This window comes from Convolutriloba macropyga, chromosome 4 (assembly GCF_964194025.1).
Source record: "Convolutriloba macropyga chromosome 4, txConMacr16.3, whole genome shotgun sequence".
NCBI lineage: Eukaryota > Metazoa > Xenacoelomorpha > Acoela > Convolutidae > Convolutriloba > Convolutriloba macropyga.
Window position 1 is genome coordinate 49,937,849 of NC_134471.1, and position 12,024 is coordinate 49,949,872.

Below are 12,024 nucleotides of genomic sequence, written 5' to 3' on the forward strand. Positions count from 1 at the left end.
TCATTATAATACGGGTATGTCAAATGTTTTCTATTTACTTGACAAACATCGGCTTGATTGCCGATCGGATTGTTTGACCGCCACCAGTTTCTGCTTCTCTGAAACTTGTTGATGGCCTTTTGCTGCACAAGATAAGGAGGAAAATTTACCCAATATTTGAGGGTATTTACCCAACTCAGTTAGCTGATTCTATGAACATGCATGCTACCGGAATTGTTAGAATAAGCTTTATATTTGTCCATTTTCTTGCTCGAGTCTATAAAAGTTGGGAGTTGCTTTTGCCCGGTGTTTTTTGCCATCAACTGATTACTTCTTTTTAAAATGCGAGATTTATTATCGCAAGCATGACCGGTAACAGTCTTATCATTAGCTCGTTATTTCTTTGAGACTGTATGGTGATATCGGTTTCCTAACAAGTTTTTTTAACCAAGTTTACTATTGCTAGATGTAAAAGAGGTGAAGAGCTATTTCATGCAAATACGTGCTAAGTACTTAACCTTTGTTTCCTTTTACATGCTTGCCAAAACAGCATTTCTCAAATGTAGCAACAGCCTGTTCTTGACCGAAGCCCTTTGGAAATCTATTTATAACTATTGTATTTTTGGTGTTCATGCTATTCTACGAAAAGTCTATCTGTTTCTTCCATTTTTGAGTGATTCGGCTAAAATCCTTTTGTATTCATTTCTCAACGCCCTTTCTCACAAAACATATAAATTAGACTAGCAGCTGGTTTAGTCCTCGAATATTTCACATTTTCTAGCAAAGGTGGTTTTAGTGGTTTGCCTGCTGGTTTAAAATAGGTGCACACTTATTTGGAAAAGGAAAAAGAAAATTTCTCCTAAGATTGAGCGATCAAGTTATAGAAAATGGCACAGTTTCCAGTTGAGACTTGGCGGCGACGAATTTTACAGTCTTCAAGCCACTCTTTCAGCAATGGTTTACAATTACAGGATCATTTTGACAATTGTCAACCTAGCTGGTTCGAAAGGGAATTAAGTTTGAGTTTGAAGCGGGAAGCACCCGATTTGGGTTGTAAATTAAGCGTGCAATTAATAGGGTTGAGCTGAAGTGTGATTGAGTGTTGACGTGCGCCAGATTGTCTGCTAATTTATGGTGAAGATCAGTCACTTTAACCCAGGTCGCAGAATCAAAAATTAGCAGAATTTACAGTTTAGTCAAGAACAGTTTAGTTGTCACTTGTTCGGCTTACATTATATGTTAGTAAACAACAAGTGAAGTGTAATTAGATCATTTATTGTGCAGTATCGAGTATCATTTCTTAGGAACACTAGAAATGTAGCAGAACTGATCCGGAAGATCGAGCGACTAAATATCATGAGAAATATCTAGCTCTATGGCTCATTTTTTTGCATGTTTTCAGCATCTTTTTATCAGTTACTAGAGTTTTTACCATCGACCAAAAATCCGTGTAAGGAACAATTAATGAGTTCTTATTGCCGGCAAATTTTGGTTTAGTGGTAGTAGTAGTAGTACCTCGCTATTGTACCATTGATGTTGAAATGAATGCTTGATTATATTGAAAAGATCTGTGTTGATGCTTAAAAAAAGAGAAAATGTTTTCGGAAAATATATTCTCCTTGAGACGAAAACTGCTTCTGAATTTTCAATGTCTGCTGGTAAATGTTTATTCTCAGCAATTTGAATGTTTGATTTTTGTGTTTTTTCAATAGGTGTTCCAGATAGCAATGGACTGTGTCAGCCCAAATGCTGGTATATTTTTGCGCCTGGAACTTGGTCTTTATTTAAAAATTCCACGCTGATTCTGCAACAAATCTGTCTCTGTTGTACTAAGTAAATGACAGAAATATTATTTGTTATTTTTGAATTTCCATTTCCTTGGGTGGTGAATAGAGGCGATATTTTCGTGGAATTTTCCCTAAAGTTTGCGGCGTTCAAATGTGAACGACTCTAGTTTCTATTAGACGCTTTCTATTAAACAGCGTGAAATAACTTTTGAGGCTGGGTGGAACAGTGTTTCATGTGGTGAAATAAGTTTCCCTATTTGCGGTCGGGTCTTTCAAGTTCTTCGAATTTTTGTTTATAAAACAGAATCCAGTTTAAGCCTACCACTAAGCGCAGAATAATTCTAATCTTAGATAGCTGAGAATCCCATAAATTTATGAGAATTCTTCCTTAAAGCTAACGTTTCCTGTATATAAATCCTAAAGCTATGCAATATCATTTAAGCTCCAGTGTTTAATTCAATTCAGCTTTGGCGCGTCATTTCAATTTGAAAAGGTTTGAGAAAATTTAGAGGATTGTCCTTATTTCGACTTTGTTTTGAAGTTTGAACATTGTAAGTATGCTTTGAAAATATTGGGTTAATTTCTGGGAACTTGGTTCCAATTATTGCCCTCTTTTCAGGCCATTTAGCGCCTCCCTTCAAATGGTGCATACCGAATTTACTCTGAGAGGTAATTGAGCCCCAAAGATTTATTTGAACTAAAATGAAGAAAGCTAAGTTGTTGATTGAAATTCATTGACTCTTTTGACCTATTCTGACTTCTTGTCAAATAAAACTTCAGGTGAGGGCAATTTTTTATGTGGGACTATTATGGAAGGCGTGAAAATTTGAGTATTTTGATTTATGAGGACTTAAGATCTTCATAAGTTAGTCGTCTTTGAAAACAAAACTATTTATTAAATCTTCTCTAGCAAACTGTGTTTGTAGTGGAGTTTAAGCGATAACTGGTGGCCTTGTTTATAAATTTTGTTAGTTTGATGGTTAATTTACCGTTCATACTTGCTGTAAATTTTGTAATGGCGCTTTTCGTATTCCATCAGAGTTTCCATTTGTTCCTGTGTTTCTGGTAAGACAGAAGAATATGGATTCAAATTGAGTGTTTTCCTGCACCATAGCACGAAGGTCATTTATTTTGATTGGATTTTTATATTCGGTTTTTAAGCTTACACCTGTTTTCAAATGAGAAAAGGGGCACTATTACCTATTAACGTCAGTAATGGTATCAAAGGCTATCTCAGTTAAGGAACAAACATCTAAAAATGGGCTTTTCGGGTTTGTTTATCCTATTTTATTTTTGATTTCCTTTGTTAAAGTTGAAAAATTGACTCCGATAATTTTTGGTTGTTCTGCTGAGAAACTGCTCTTCATATGCCGACTGCGTAGGTTGAGCTAAGAGTGCCTATAGAAGTCGACGATCTCCCGCAAAATCTCAAAAAGGGGTCAATAAATGGCAAGGAGTTTGGACGAAATAAAAACAGGACGACAAGTTCAAAGAATTGAAAAAATGAAGACTTGGCTATGAAGAGCAGCGCTGACAAAAGGTATGTCACTACATATTCGAAAGTGAACCCGGCAAAAGAAGAAATTTAAAAGAAAAAATCTCTTTTTTTGCTTTTTCAGAGAAACTTTGGGACCATTGGGACAATAAATAAACAAAAAACAACTAAATTAGAACTTCATTAGAACGTCTTTGAAATTTAGTGTCGTCAGAGACAGTAAACTTTGCACGAACATAATAAAACCTGCAAACATGTCAAATTAATTGTCATCAAAAAGCGCATAGAGCAAATGAGACCTCTTGTTGCCTAGACTAATTGAAAATTCAGAAAGGAACAACAAGTTCGAGCAGAATTCAGAGTAGTTCAATTGCTCTTGAACGAAGTTCATAGCAATTATTGTAAACGTGTTGGTCTTTCTTAAATTTTTTGCTTGACCATTTTGCGCTTTTCTTCCAGAACATTCTTTGTCTTAAGTGACTTTTTCACGCTTTCGTTCTTCATTTTTGAGTGATCTCTATTGTTCTCACTCCGAAGTAAAACTTGTTGCTAAAATAAAATCGATTGCTGCATAGCAAGAAAGGCCTGATAGCCGAGTGGGCAGTGATTCTGATCAGGGAGCGGTAAATCAGTGATTCGAATCCCGGCGTGGTAAACTATTTTTGTATACCTAAAAATTTATCTAGGCTACAACTCCTGAATTAAATTGCCTCGCCTGTCGTTCAAGAGCAATTCTTCCGATATTAGTGTTTTTTTTCCTGAAAACAAGCAATGTGAGAGTTATTAAAAATTGTTAGTTCCAGACAGTGTTTAAAATAGTTCAGTCTTGCGTAATCAGATTGCTTCATCAGACGAGATGTGTCGCTTATAGGGCTAAGTGAAAAAACTGTAAAACCAACAAACACGGGCATTTTTTTTTAATTTAATTTTCCTAATAAATTGGCGCATTTGTTTTCAGGGTTTCTGTTTATATTTAATGTTTTTTTACTTTAACACGAATTTTGTTAAGGCGAGAGAAAGCATAAAAACCCATGCCGTCAAAGCAATTGCGCTAATTTCTGCCATAGGATGTTTCCTTGATGAAAATATGTTAAAAAGCAACTAAAAGAAAAAATCAAATTCAGCTAACACTTCATGAAACCATTTTGTAGCGCAGTCATAATATATCTATAGACACCAACTGAAAGTTCTCATTTTGCCTCATTTGAAAGCCGATAAGATCTCTCAATGCTAAGTATCAGAACATCAAACTATGTTACTATCAAGGGGCTAACTGGAAAATTCGAGTTTACTTTATGAAAACGAAGATCGTCAATGTGAAGGCATCAAAACTCAGCTCAAAACATGTGTTGAATAAATTATATACATTAATAAAAAATTTGACTTTAAGTTAGCTATGCAAATTGCTATTCACTTTGATCGTTTAAAAACTGTTTACTTAAAAAGTGAAATAGAATTACTTTTTAGTTCAGGTATATTATTTAACAGAAGGTATCCCTAGGTGTAACAGTTTCAGATATATCAAAACTATCTATCTTTCGGAAGCAATGAGAACCCCATAACAGATAATCGAACGAAAAAAGGAAAAAACTGCCACACAAACATAACTTTTGGCACATTTAATCTCTTCTTTTTTCTCTCACCGAGACTGATGAAACTTGGCTTTTTCTTTTTTAATTCTAAACGCTTAATTTTTTAAATTGACCATTTCTCGAAATGGTGCCGATACGAGATCAATAAACCATTTGTATTAGAATTCAAAAGGTAGCTTGTGACATACAATTTTTCCTGAGAAGCGAAACTTTTAAATTGTAAATTTGTTTCAGGAGGTGAATCAGATTGTGAACGCTAGTGAATTGATATGAGTAATGGGACGTTCAAATCGGCGTTAATTGACAATGAAATTGAACCAGAACCATTAAAATTATTACCCAAGGAATTTAAATTTTATGTTTTCAATTATAATAAAGCGGAAAATAAAACTGAAGGCTACTGGAATCCCTTTCAAAGGACATTGGCGAAAATCAATGGTATGACTACGAACAAGGTTATGCAAGATGATGGGCTCTGTTAGAATTGAAATTAGGAGCTGGATTGGGATTTTCTTCATTCAGGCCTAACTTTTTGGTAATTTTTAAGAAAAAATTTATTGATTTTTGGAAAATCCCTTCGCGCTGAACAACGGCACAAGAATGAAAAGCATTTAACGTCATTTTAAAAAATTGTTTTGATTATCTAAGCACAATTTTTCTTATTAGTTTTATCTTTGGAGAAGTAACCCAGATTTTTCAAGAGAAAATACTTTGTAAACATCATATTGTCGAGCTTTCACAACTCAATTTTATTTCACTATTTGGCGCTACCCGAATTTAAGAATTCATAGATTGCTGATCAGATTGCTGTGCATTTGATGCCAGCTTTTTACTGCTTTAGGAATTCATATGACGTTAATGTTTAGCAAATTATTTTCATTAAATTGCAATCTTAAGTGAGTTAACAAAAATTAAAAATTCATCTGGATGGGTATAAAACGAATGAGTATCCGAATGCAAAATATAATATCATTACGTTGATAAACAACTAACAACTGATGTTTGCCAAATTTGCAAATGAGATAGCTTACTTAGCTCATGCATTTTGGCTGTTAAGTGCAAGAGAGCAGACGTTAAAAAGAACCGAACAGAAGATGCGAAGAATCTTGAGTTGTTACTCATAGCAGAAAGTTTTCTTATTTATTGAATCTTGTTTTCCATTTTTTCTGGTTTGTTTTAGTTTCTGATAAATAATTACGAACGGTTGGTTAAGTTTTATATACATCTTATGCTATTAAAATTTTCCGTTTTGATGTATTGCTATTGTCAGCTTTAGCATCGAAAACGTCAGCGTTAACGTCCGTATCCGAATGGGGAATTTAATTTTGTTACGTTGATAAACTGTGACTTTCCGAACTAACAACTGATGGTTGCCAAATTTGCAAATTCAATATCTTAATTTGCTTACGAATTTTTTGGCTGTTCAGTGCAAGAGAGCAGACGTTAGAAAGAACCGAATAGAAGAGGGGTAGAATCCTTAGTCTTTGAAAATTTTTACCAACTGTTGGTTAAGTTTTATGTACATCTTATGCTTGTAAAATTACCTTTTTGTTCCGACCCCTCTTGAGGGGGGAGGAACTATATACTCAAATGGGTTTTTTTTTGTTCAGTCAATTTTGGTCGATCGATATATTCATCGTAGAGAGTTGAGACTGGTATCATTAGAAAGCTTGTCCAGGGTAGAATATGGAATTAAAAAGATTTTTTTTATTTTCGTTTTTGACAGGGAGATATCGAGGTTTAAACTTTCGAGAAAATAGAGTGAATTCCGTTGATTTCATTCACCTTTTTTCGGAATTTTTGACTAAAATTTCGCCAATTTTGATAAAATTTAATTGAATTTTTCAAGAAAATCTTGTTGATTTTACTTTTAGAGACAAAATTCATTGTCGGCTATTTTCAGTGAATTTTTTCGTCACAAATTCCGGCTAAATATTTCACAAAATTCAGACTTTTTCAAAAAAAAACAGCACGAAATAAGTTTCTTTAGTCCACTCTGATTAAATTTGCAGGAAGTGCACACCCAAACACCACTAACACAATCTTTGTAGACTGAAAAGGGGAATAATTCCACTTCAGCTTCCGTTGAGAGTGCTCTGTAAATAAAACTTTGCCGTTTTTTGCAAACTTTATTCGTTGATTATCAAAAACGCAGCATTTAATTTTGATTTTTTTAACTAACAAAACATCTATATCAATGACATTCCAAAAATTAAATTTTCCTAATGGACAATCAGCATTAGCAGGACTAGTTCTGTGCCAATCTTGGACCGTTACCATCCAAAAATATTTCGTATTGTCGTCAGTTGGTTTTTTATTAAAAAAATTCGATCTTTTTTATATTAATTAAATAACAGAACATTTCAAATCAAAGCTCACTAGTGAAAGGTCCTATTGACCTCCTAATTAGCCCAAAATCAATTTATCTGGTTGATTGCTTGAAAGCTTATGGTCGTTTTGACTTTTAACATATTTGATTTTTAAATAAAAAATAGCTTTCTGAGCTTTGCCTCCATTTCTCTCTTAATTTGGTCAACTTTTAGCTTATTGTCAGCAATCAAAGAGTGCTCCTTCTTTCTGCTGAATTCAAATTTAGTCTTTATTATGGTTTTACACCTTAAGTTATGGTGTTCTGGCTTTGATACTACTAGATTTCAGAAATTTTTTTTTATTTTAAGGTATTCGCCCATTTTTCATGTTTTCTGGTTTTGTCAAATTATCACGTAATTGTCAGTTCATATATCACATTTTTTGCGTTCAAAATAACGCAAAATTGACAATATTTAAATCCTTAAAGATATAGATTGTGGTTCTTTACCGCTTCGACAGCACTTTCTCGAAGAATTTAGTTGAATTTTTTAATTTTGTCTTTAACTGTCGTTTTTACTTTGTCTTTTTAATCGTATTTAATTTCCTGTACAATGACCCGGTTCGATTGGCTTTTCCTGGAAGAGTAGATGAGCCGATGTTTTGATAAAAGAAGATATTTAATGGCTTTCTTCACTTTGAAAAAACAATTGTTTTCCAAAATGAAAAAAAAAACATTTCAATTTCAAAATTTTGTTCCTTTTATTGTCTGTTTGTTACCTGGTCTCGTTAATTAAAGGATAAAGATGGCATTATTTTTGTCAAGGGAAGGTGTCAAATGGGATTGGTGTCACAAAATCGAACGTTTTTAAAGAATTCATGACTTCACTGGCTTCGACACGGGTTTTTCACAAAAAAAGTAAATTAACTTTTGATTTTTGTCAGATTTGACGTTCTTTTTGTAGACGTAAGACTTGTTTTGGTTAATTGCAGGTCTCTAGGGCTTCCTTTGGAAGAATAAACGAACCTATTCAATTTTTTCATTTTGTAATTAATGGCTTTCATGTCTTTGGAAATAAATTTTTTTCGATAAAAACAAGTATTACATAATCTTGCTTTTTTTCCTTTTTGGTCTAATTGTTACCTAGTTGCATTAATGAGAGATCACATAAAAAATTTCAAGGGAAGGTCTCGAAAGGGATTGGTGTCACAAAATCTAATGTTTTAAGAGAATTCGTTATGACTTTACTAGCTTCCACACGGGTTTTTCACAAAAAATTGTAACGAATTTTTGATTTTTGTCATTATTGCCGTTATTTTTGCAGATATAAAGACATATTCTGGATAATTGCAGGTCTCATGGGCTTACTTTGTAGGAATGGACGGATCTATTTAAATTTTTCAGTTTGTAATTTATGGCTTTTATGTCTTTGGAAATAAATTTTTTTCGAAAAAAAAACAAGTATTAGATAATTTTGCATTTTTCTTTTTTGTCCAATTGTTGCTTATTTTCAAAAATGAGGGGCCACATAATACATTATCGGTGTTCGACGAAGGTGCAATTGAACATATTTTGTGGGCCAAAGTATGGCTTTACGGCTTCCAAAGCATTTTGTGGCAAGTTTTAATTGATTTTTAGTTTGTCTATTTGTTGTTCTTTTTGTAACTGCATAAAAAAATTGAATACCAAGAGTTCTTAATTCTTTTCTATAGAAGCATTGGTAATTGTAAACCTATGGTATATTTCATTGATTCCTAATGGTTTTCATTACTTTGAAATAATTTTTTTAAAAAAATTCAGCGAATTTTCTAACTTCAAAGTTTGTTCTTTTTTGTCTAATTGTTACCAAGCTTTATTATGAACTGGTGAAAAACCATTTTTTTCTGGTGAATTACAATTTATTTTGGTTTATTTGAGTTGTATCTGACGCTATTTTGACTTTTTTATTAAGTTTTGTTTTTTAAAACGGACATAAATTTTTTGATGTAATTAATGTTTGTTGTTGTTGTTTGATTTTGCCGTTCGTCTTCGCTCGCTTTCTTAATATCGGCATATCTCATCAATCCAAAGCATCATTTTTTTTACTCCACTGAGTTATTTGCTTTGGAGGCTATCTTTTCGTTCATACACCATTTTTTTTTTGAAAAATACTTGAATTTTTTGTGTTTTTCAATCTGTTCCTCATTTGGTAGACAATTATGCCAAAATTGTGGATGAGTGGGGTCGAAACCTTATGTGCGATCGCACATTACCGAGCCGCCTTGTTTGATGTATTTTTATTTTGTTTTAACGTCCCAATCGAAAAAAATTCTTTTTTTTTTAAATTAAAAAAAGAATTTTGTATTTTTTGACTGCTTGTTTCTCTGCTAGTTGAGCCTACAATTGAAAACTGAGAGAAGGTTGGTAGTTTTTATTTTGCTCTCGAACAAAATTTGAAGAAATTATTCCAGACGCGTGCAGTTTTTATGCAAAGATTTTGTTCGACCGTTTTTGTTTTATTCTCTAGCTCGCTTGAATGATATGAATCTTCCTCAAAAGGGACGGGCTAAACGGCCGTTGAGTTAATGCATAGCTTCCAAATTTTTACTAAGCTCTATTTGTATTGTTCAGGGAAGCTGTCGAGGAACTCCTTAAGAGGGAGATATCCATGATGTGAAGAGTCGTTTTGAGAAACTTGGGATGAGCCCAGCCTCGGCTTTTTTCCTTTCGCACTGAGGCTAACTTACTTAGCCTAAGCTATCTAAAAGCAAAGCCAGCAACTCTCTCGTCGTTCGAGAGCAATTCGTGTGTCAGTTTTCGGTTTTAATTCTTCTTTTGCTTTCAGAGGTGAACTTAGGTTTCTGTTGGCTTGTTGTTGTTTTGCAAAAATAGTTTTTAGATCAGAAACATCGTTGAAGGTAGTGGCTTTTGTTTTAAACTATTTCTCATAATAATCAATTTTGTTTTAGCACTTGTTCTCAAGCGATCCATAATTCCTGCTAATTGTCCTGCTTCTGTTTGGGAGTCGAATAAACTTTTGTCGGGATGTTTGTTTGTTCGTTGTTTTAGAAGTATTGTTGAGTAGCTTTTAATATTTGTAACGTTAACAGCTATAATATTGCTTATTTTCTCAATTTTCACTGAAATTCATAAGCTTAATATTTTTTGGTCTCTAAAGTTGTGAGAAATCAATGAAAAAGTAGAAAAATAAAAAAAATCACGTTTGTGCTGTTAATAGCCACGAAGCGATGACGAGGCTATTATTGGTCTCATCGTGTTTTTTTTTTGTTAAATAAATTGTCTTCCTCGGTTTTTAATGAGTGCACTTAATCACGCGCCAAGCCAAATCGCTATTTGCTATTCTCCTCATGTGATCGTTTTTGATCGATTGTGTGATATTTTTTTATCAGCAACGACTTAACTCACTCAATTAAATGACTTGGGCCCTCAGTTAGTAAATCTAAATTGAAACTCAATGCGGATCAGCCAATCTAGATGAGGTTGTTAGTAAGGCTGTAATGCTTGAGAGACATTTATCTTTGAAGTTCTATACGAAGTGAGAATTTGAAGTCAGATTCTCTTATTGCCTTTACTGGTCATAGTAGTTATTTTAACTTGAAGTTTTCAGCAGTCCGGCAGTGTTTGGCAATATGATATTAACGTTACAACTATTAATTCATTATTTGCGACTGATTTCTACTCCAAAAATGTGTGCTCGGGAAAATTTGGCCGATGTTTTAAAAATGGCCAATATTTTTTGTAGTTCACTTAATAGTTCACTTAAATGTGAGACAAATTGCGAAAATTGATTGAATTAATATTTATGCCCAATTTTTAGCTGAACCGAGTTGTCGTTTTAATTCTTTTTAAGGCTATACTACATGCACTACCATATATCTGCCAGCTAAGTAAGGACAATCAACTAACAGATTGTCTATGATCAACTATGATTTACAGATTGAGTTTTGTCTGAGAAAATTACAGATATCGTATACGAGTCTTCTTAATAGCAGATTACGGAAGCGATTAAACGGGAGTTTAATCCCATGTATTTTTTCTTTAATATTGGTTCTCTCCCATTTCCAATATTTCCTACAATTAAACAGCATAAATAATTTGAAATTGAGTTTTTTCTTTGATGAACAGTGATTTTGTTGTTGCTATTTCGACATATTCTCAACATTACGATGTGTATTTTTCCATTCAACGTTGGTGGCCTCCATTTTCAGTCTTTTGTTGCTTACACCCGTTTAATTGGAATTGTTCAGGGCTATTTTGGTACTGCAATTACTAAAACGGCTGCAGGATTTACAATGCAGTGTTTTGCATTCTAGTTGAGCTGGTGTGAAATTGTGCCGTGGTCCTTTGAACTTTACTATACTTGGCTCTTTTAAAGATTGCACAAATGTTCCTGTCGCTTGCAAACAATTAATAAAACACAGTTGCCTGCCCCAAATTCTTTGAAGCCTGAACTCCCTCCGAGCTAATAAATTCTTCTCAGAATCGTTCAGAGACCGGTTTCTGCTGATTGCGTGTAATGTTCGAGTGGAAGTAATTTACACAATTTATTTTATGTTCTTAAATTGAGTTAAGAGTTTTTACAAGAAACTATTCTGGAACTGACCGATCCAGTTATCTGTTCGAAATTTGTGGCCAGAACTATTGGAATTTGAATCAAACTTGCCAAACCACAAAACACTCGGACCTGTCTTTCAAATCGAATCCTTGTGCTTTATCATTTCAGCCTTTAACTTTGCTGGCACGCAAATTTTGCACCAAAAACCCAGAAACGAAAGTGGGAAATTGGGCCCCTTTTGGGAGTTATTTGTTTGGATTGTTCCAGAATTCTGGTGTGGTCCCGTATAAACCCAGAAATTGAGTTCC

The 12,024-nt window shown here is 33.7% G+C and overlaps 1 long non-coding RNA gene across 1 annotated transcript; it reads left to right on the plus strand.

Annotated features, from left to right (window-relative positions):
* The first annotated feature begins 412 nt into the window (after positions 1 to 412).
* LOC142338481 (uncharacterized) lies at positions 413 to 5,220 on the plus strand. Its single transcript, XR_012758984.1, has 2 exons — positions 413 to 3,306; positions 5,088 to 5,220. It is a non-coding gene; the product is annotated as an uncharacterized LOC142338481 (long non-coding RNA).
* Positions 5,221 to 12,024: the final 6,804 nt, after the last annotated feature.